This window comes from Lupinus angustifolius, unplaced genomic scaffold (genome assembly GCF_001865875.1).
Source record: "Lupinus angustifolius cultivar Tanjil unplaced genomic scaffold, LupAngTanjil_v1.0 Scaffold_118, whole genome shotgun sequence".
Classification (NCBI taxonomy): domain Eukaryota; kingdom Viridiplantae; phylum Streptophyta; class Magnoliopsida; order Fabales; family Fabaceae; genus Lupinus; species Lupinus angustifolius.
The window spans coordinates 164,110-172,539 of record NW_017724979.1 but is presented as its reverse complement, the minus strand read 5'-3'; positions in this window follow the sequence as shown (position 1 = coordinate 172,539).

Genomic DNA, 8,430 nt, shown 5'->3' with positions numbered 1-8,430 from the left:
GTGGACTTGATTGTAGTCGAAGAATAAGCATGCCTTGTTTCACACCTTCGAGTCCTCGGTCAAGAACTGGAAGGGGGTTTGTACCGGGTTGAGATCCGGGGATCGACCCATTAGTGGGTGTATGGCCCCCGGGCAGAGCAACATTTTCAGTTCTCTTAGAATGGTGATCTCCATCAGAATCTGACCAAGAAGTTCAGTTATGACTTCAGAAGCCTCGTTGGCCAGGAGAGAGACACAGCCAAAATCATGTGAAGGTGGGTTGAAAGCGATGTTGTGTAGTCCTTCGCTGACCTGGCCAAAGGCGATCAAGCTTTTGAGCATAAATTCGGTAGGTATCATGTTACTGTGTGCTTGCAACTTTAGTTGATTGTGTAACTAATAATGTTCTTTTGTGGATGAAGGGATTAGTCGGACTAGAGATATGGGCAAGAGTTCTTCTAGTATCTGGTCGTAAACAGACTTGGACTCGTCGATGGAGGTACCTGAAAAGGTTCTCTGACGATCAAGTCAGTATGAGACTAGAGAGGTAATGCTTGGTAGCAATAAATGAGAGGCAAGAAGTAAGTAGAGAGTAATAATGACAAGTGACAAGTTCTAAGTTAAGATACTTCTTGTTGGGGAAGCCCACTATTTATAGTGGCTTAGATAGATGACGTGGCTCTAGAGAATACTACTAGCATGGCCGACCATTATGGTATGTGAGAGGCTACTTTTGTCATGTTAGGTGGGTTTGGCAGGTCCGTACTTTGTGTAAGTTTACTTGCAACTGTGGCAGGTCTGGTAGCCGCATCTCAAGTTTGTTCTTGTCGTATTGGCAGGAGGGTAGGTGGGATAGTAGGTGGAGTGGCAGTGTGTTGTTGGTGGTGTGTCAGAAGGAAGTGGTCCCAAACCCAGCCTATTAAGGCAAGTTAATGAGCATGTGGAGTCCTTCAGTTCGTCATTCCCGAACCCTGGTCGGTTGGGGGAGAAGACCACTCTGGCGGATGGGACATCCGGATGACTGGGGTGGAATAGATATGTTGCGGTAGGGTTGTGGTAAGGTTGCGGTTTTCTTGCGGCCACAACGACGTTATGTTGTCATTTTCTCTGTGAATCTCAATCACACTGCAATTGCAGTATGTTCTGAAATTCCCTCTAGACAAGCATCCCTTCACCCCCAACATGACACATTCAAGGGGAGAAAGTATATATCTAATTTTTTAAGCATGTATATTGTATAAAGAAGAGAAAAAGTTCAAGAGTACCAAAGTGAAGAACTATTAAATGTTTAAACTCTAATTTCTTTAAACCTTCCTACTTAAGTGCATAATCTACTTTGACACTTATTCTCTAACATTTATACTATGATATATACATGTCTTTTAAAATTTTGTTTTTACTTTGATATATGTATATCTACGTAACTTTTTACGATATATAAATTGTCTATTACATCATTAATATTCAAACAATCTCAAATTATTATATAATCTCAAGGGATGCATTTAAAATCAATTAGTTGTCATCATTAAGTATTCCAAATAAATTAAGAAAGAATATATTAAACTCTTCTAACATTCTAATATGTTTATAGTAAGTATGCAAAAAATCAAACAAGTGCAACGAAATGGTTAAATTAATGAATCATTATCTCTGAAATTTCTTATATCATCAAGACAATCATATGAGTCTATATTGAAGAGCTATCTAAAAATTAATCATTCATCTTCAAAATCCATCTGTATTCAAGAGTTATCAACAATTAGGGATTCATTATATTTCTGAACAATAATATCTTCATTCACACATAAGTATGACAAACCAAAAAAGTTCAAAATCAAGAATTCAAGATGTAAGTGAGAGAAAAATGATAAGTCAACCTAGCCGATTCAAGATGGAATAAAAGCTAAGTCAACATGTCTCAAGACTTGTTTGAATCGAAAAAGTAGAAAGAAATTATCCGGTAGATAGGGATCATATGGTTCATCTACTTTTGTAGAAAGCAAAAAGTAGATTATTGCTGCAAAAGGAAAGTTGTCATTGTATGTACAAAAGAAGTCTACCGATCATCACTTTTGAGATTACTAAAGTGAACAAACATTTTCTCTTATGACCTTCAACAATTATAAAGCATTAAATGCTTAATTCATAACTACTATAAATGATTAATAGTGCTAGAGAAGTACAAGAGAAAATCAAGCTGAAATGAAGACAAGTCTTAACGGATATTAATTATATTAAGAAGTTATAGAAAAGCTCCAAAGGTTATAGTTAGAGCTACATTACATGTGTCGCCTATAAATAACATCAATACTAAAGAACAAAAAATATGACACGAGAGAATAATTTGAAACACATTCAAGTTATCAATTACTACCAACATTTTTTCCACCTTCTATTAAATAAGATTAAGTTAAATTGAGTATTTGTGTTCAATCATTTGTTACTACATAGTAGAAGCATTACTTATCTTCCATTAGAAACCTCCAACAACTATGACTCATTAAATATTCAATTCAATACAATTGTGAAGCATTAATAATACTGCAAAAGTACAAGAGAAAATCAAGTTGAAAAGAAAAGTCAACGTATATTAATATCAAGAATAAGTTCCAGCATAGCTTCAACAACTCTACTAATGGCTACATTATATCTCTTATTCATAAATAGCTTTGAAGAATAAAATGTACAATACCATATTAGTTAATTTTCTTATCTAGCCTGGGGGTTTTGCTTTGTGATACCAATAAGTTTTTCTTAAACATATTCTCATTTATTTTCAGTGAGACGAAGTAATCATCCGAAATTTCTTCTACTGAAAAACATGAGTCAATCATCTAAATTTTAAAATTTTGTTCTAGTCATTTTTTTACCTGCTAAGAGATTTAATTTTAGTCAAAAGTTGATAAACAAAATTCAACCCCTTTTCATTTGTTATTTTTTATTATTTCACAAAGCTCATGTGGTCCATCTGCTTTTCCAGAAAGCAAAAAGGATATTTTACTGTCACAAAAGGAAAGTTTGTACTACATAAAAAGAAGTCTATTCGTCATCACATTTTAAGATTATTACACCAAACAAACATTCTCTATTCTATTATTACACAGAACAAATATTCTATGTTCTATCAAAATTCTTCAAAAGCTTTGAATCATTAAATGATCAACACATAATGACTATGAAGCCTTAATGATATTTCAAAATTAAAAGAGAGAATAAAGCTAAGAGATGACAAGTCTTCAAAAAGTTGTTTGAGCAAAGCTTCAATAAGTATAGTAAGATTTACATTAATTATCTTATATATAAATAGTTATAAAATTGAAGAATATAAAAGACAACAACAAAAAGTAAGAGACAATAATCTAAAAAGCAACCAAATCTCTCATTTATTAAATAACATTTATCTAGATTGAACATTTGTGTTCAATCATTTGGTATTAAATTCGTAGTATTTATCTTCCATATTTATTTCACTTTATGAGTATGGTTGAAAGACTTGAAAGTTACGTTGTAAACTCTTTTTAACATAAACCATTGTTTAGTTTGAGCCTAGAGAGACTACTTATGAAAATAATATTCGAGTTGTTGAGTAAGGAGAGACTATGTATAAAAATAATATTTTGTTCTTATAGTTCATGTTGGATTATAGTAGAATCTTAGTGCAACCAAGAAATTAGACTTAACCTACAATATTGAATGAAACAATATAAACCTGTGTCACACTTTCAATCTTTTAATTCATTTTATTTAAGTTTTTATACTTACTTCTAACTTTGGGAGTTTTCTATTGTGACACTAAGTATTTAAGTTTTTTTTAAGACAAGTTAATCATTTGAGAAACTCTTCTCCCAAAAAAATAAACGATTAGGTCGTTTGAAAATATTGTTTCTAACAAGATGTTGTCCTAGTAAAAGATATATATCTAAGATTCTTCTTTTTTTGAAAAACATTATCTTCTATCATTCAATACAATAGATATTAGATTAATCTTTCAAGAGTCAAATAGTAATGATTTGAAATATTTTACACTATTTTAGAAACCCAAGGACTCAATGGTATAGATATGTAAAATACAGGATTTCCAATCCTAGCAGGAAAAGGAACGAAACGGATAACATATGAAAATACATTTAGGTGTCTATGCCGTAACTTATGTACATAATTAATAAAAATAAGTATAATAGGTATAACAACAAATTAAACTTATATTGTCATCATGCCTATTAAGGACATAGATCTTCTGTATCATAAATTGTGTCATTTTATGTGTTAAAAAACATTTAATTATTAAATTTTTATTTTAATTAATTCCATCAACTAGAACATTGAGTAACATAATTTGTACAACAGAAAATGTATTCCCCTACTAAGTACAACTAATTAAATAGTTTCGTGTGATTAATAATAGTTCTTATTAGATTTTTTTTGTTTTGCAATTGTTATCTACTTATGTCATATAAATATATAAATGAAAAACTTCTAGGAAATTATCTAGATTTTTTTTCCTTTTTTAATTAAATTAAACTTTTATTTACTCCTTAGAAAAAAATAAATGAAAAAAGGCTAATCATACTAACTTAATTTTCAAATATTACAATTATACCACAACTATTTCTTATATTTATATCTCTCAACATTTAGTACAATATTAATAATTTATATAGTTTCACGTGATTAATAATAGTTTTCATTAGATTTTTTGTTTGTTTTCCAATTGTTATATTACTTATATCATATCAAATATAAATGAAAAAACATTATATTGTATCATTCAATACAATAGATATTAGATTAATCTTTCAACATCGGGAAATACATTTAGATATCTATGTGGTAATTTATGTACACAATTAATATCTATTGTACTGAAACTAATTAAATAGTTTCACGTGATTAATAATGGTTTTCATTAGATTTTTGTTTTGTTTTCCAATAGATATCTACTTATATCATATCAATATTTAAATGAAAAATCTTATTATATATCATTATGATAATAAATCTTATACCTTTTAAATTTTAACTAATATAGATTTTATTTATAAAATATTAATTTATATAATTAAATTGATACAAGAATAAAATGTGTTGACAAATACCAACTTTACTACTAATAAGGTTTTGATCTAGTAATGTAAGAATACATTAAATTTCTATAATAACCAAAATGTCAAATGATCATCTGGAAGCCATAATTGTTAAGAAAGATAATTACATATCCTTAAAAAGATCAGTTCTTTATCCATAGAATGATGCCTTAGTTGTGCCAAAAAAATATCAACTTAGAAAAACACTGATTTTAATAGTAGATGCATCTTTAATTTGTGGTGCCTGTATAAATCAAATATATCTTCTTTTAAGAGATAATTTTATTTCCATTGGGAACATCAACAATTTAAGACTTCAACCTTTACTTAAAATAAAATAGATAACACATATCACTTAAATCATTCACTCTATTTGTTTGACTCTTCTATTTTTTCACCCAACAACTTACTATTAAGACTAGTTGTTAACCATGATACATTATCTAGTACGATTTAACCCTGCTCTCCCATTGTTCTATATGATGAGTTGTGCATGAGATAGATTGTATTTGGAGTCGATTTGTTGGGGCTTTGGAAACTGTACCAAGAGTTCTTAGAAGGGTTTCTGGCCATACTATTAGAAATTAAAGAGCAAGAAGTGAATGTAGAAATTACATTATTCTTATTGATTGAAATGTAAAGTCAATATAGCTTATTTATACAAATGAAATGGCCTTTGATCAAAGCAAAATGATACAAAGTTAACAAGTTAGCTAGCTAGCTCCTTAACTACTTAACCAACTTCTAAAATAACCTCTACAATATCTTCAATACCCCCTCCCCCTCAAGCTAATGAATGGAAAAAAATTTAACTCCCAACTTGGAATCTTGATTTAAAGCAATAACAATGTTTAACCATCCATTACAAAAGTTACATCATTCAATGCTTAACCATTGATGGCAAAAGTTATATCTAAGTTTAACCACCATAAACAGAAGCTAACTTTCCAATGTTTAACTATCAATGATAGAAGCTATATCTGAGTTTAACCACAATGAACAGAAGCAAACCAACCATTAATGATGAAAGAAAAAAAGTAGATCAGAATCTTAATCCTAATGTGCAGCTTCATTAATGTAAAATACAAACTATAATAATGTTTTGTGTGAAACGTGTAATAAATAGAGTATGAATGAAGGGGAGGCAATTAGTGGTAGGCAAGTATTGTTTTACCAGTTCTAGGGGACTAAATAAATGGATACCCTTGCACGGCTTGCTGTGTTAATGATGCTGCCAAAGTCAACATCACTCTCAAGCCTCAAAGAACATTAGTAGCATGTGCACAAGAAAAGAAATGAATCTTGATTCTATTCTCCAACCAAGGAAATCCACATCTTCTCAAACCAGTATAGGTAACCTATGATTGTGGAATGATATTATACATTCATCCCACTCTGCAATCACAATCACCATACCCCATGCTTGTGAACAAGAAGTACTCTTGCAAGAAGATTTCAAGAGCTTGTATTCAGATTTACGCTTTGCACATGTTTTAAGCCTTGGGCTTCAAATGGGAAGCTGCTCTTCCGGCCAAGTGGCAGATCCCTTGGGCAAAGTCTCAAGAAAAAAAAAACTTTTGGTCCAGAGAGAAGGAAGTAGGTGGATTGAGTTGTATACCATGGGTGCCATTACAAAGTTAGAGAATCATGGAAATCAAAACAGACCCATTGATGATACTACCAAGAATCTCAAGATGGGAAATTGGGAATTTTGTGATGACAAATAAGAAAGAAGAAGATTGGTTTAAGGAGATTGGTATGAAATGGAAGGACAAAAGCTTAAGCGGAAGCTATTAAAGACATAATTATTGCTCTAATACCGTATTGAAAATCAAATAGTAAGAGAATGTGAAAATTTAAATTATTCTAACTAATTGAAATGTGAAATCAATATGACTTATTATCAATGTGAAATCAATATGACTTATGACATTATACAAATAAAATAGCTTATGATCCAAGCAAAAATGATACAAAGTTAACAAACTAACTAGCTAGTTCCCTAACCACCTAACCAACTTCTAAAATAACCTCTAAAATATCTTCAATGCATACCAATAGATGTAGGTAGAGATTGCTTATGATAAAACAAAAGGACTTAAGGTAGGAGGGAGAGAACTAAGAGGACCTAGAACTCTGAGATGTACCATTCCCTTGAAATATTCCATTTCTATTGATATAAGAGTGCAAGTTGTATTGAATGATCCAAAATGTATGAGTATAAGACAAGTGGAATGAAATGGGTAAAATTTTATATAACTAGGGGTACAAAAAATATTAACTAAATATATATAATTTTATTCAAGGCACGCACACAGCTACAAGTGGCTCTGCCACTGATACTTCCAAATCCGCTACCGAGAACTTTGTGCTCAATAAGCAGCATTGTAAGCTTGAGAAGCGCTATCCTTGCCATCAACTTGAGTAAGATTTGCTGATGTTGAGCCAGTGAGTGCAACTATGGTATGCTTTTCTTACCAAAAGACTATATTCATTCTCTGGCGCAGAATAAGGATAAGCTCAAGAGGTTTATCACAAAGGTTTATATTAAGTAAGAAAACCTTCAAGAATGTGACATTAATGTGCTTTTGAAATGAAACAGAATAGCTAAAGAAGATAAACAAGTCTACCAAGGCTTTTGATTCACAATAAGTACCCAGTTATGATTCTTGATACCTTGGTTGTGTTGCATATTTTAATCTTAGCAAGAGTTTGGAGTGGAAACTAAGTTCATCTGCAGAATTGAATCTTGGTGTTATTGTAATACCTTATGCTATGTTGAAATGGAAAGAGAGGGAACAAGGGGCGAAGGAGAGGAAGGGAATGGAAAAAAAACAAATTAAGTTAAATCTCTCCCTTATTTAGGAAGAGACTAAATTAATGATAATGCAATAATAGTTTGTTTATTCTCCATTTAAAAGTCTTATTAACAATGGAAAATATACAATGTAATTATAAAATTTGACTAAAGATATTGAAATATTTTGACATGTTTGTCTCTCGCAAAACCTCAAATTGGGAAACATAAAAATGGGCATGTGCAAGGTTTTACAATGCTATAGAAAACCTTCAAAACTTTTCCCTCTCATCCCCCAACTCTCAAACAAAGGATACACTTTATAAAGTCATCTCTTCCCTCCCTCTCCGCCTTCAAAACAAAACAAGACTCTCAAATACAACTTTAATGGCTTAATATGTGAAACACCAAAGAGTATGACCAAGAGTCAGTATAGTGGCGTATTGACGTGACAGAAGAAAGTGAGTCAGCCAACTTTGCTGAGGTTGGATGGTTGAAGTTCACAATACCTGGTTTTCTAAGTCCCTGTGGAATAGTTTATCAGCTATGTACATTGTAAGCAAATGA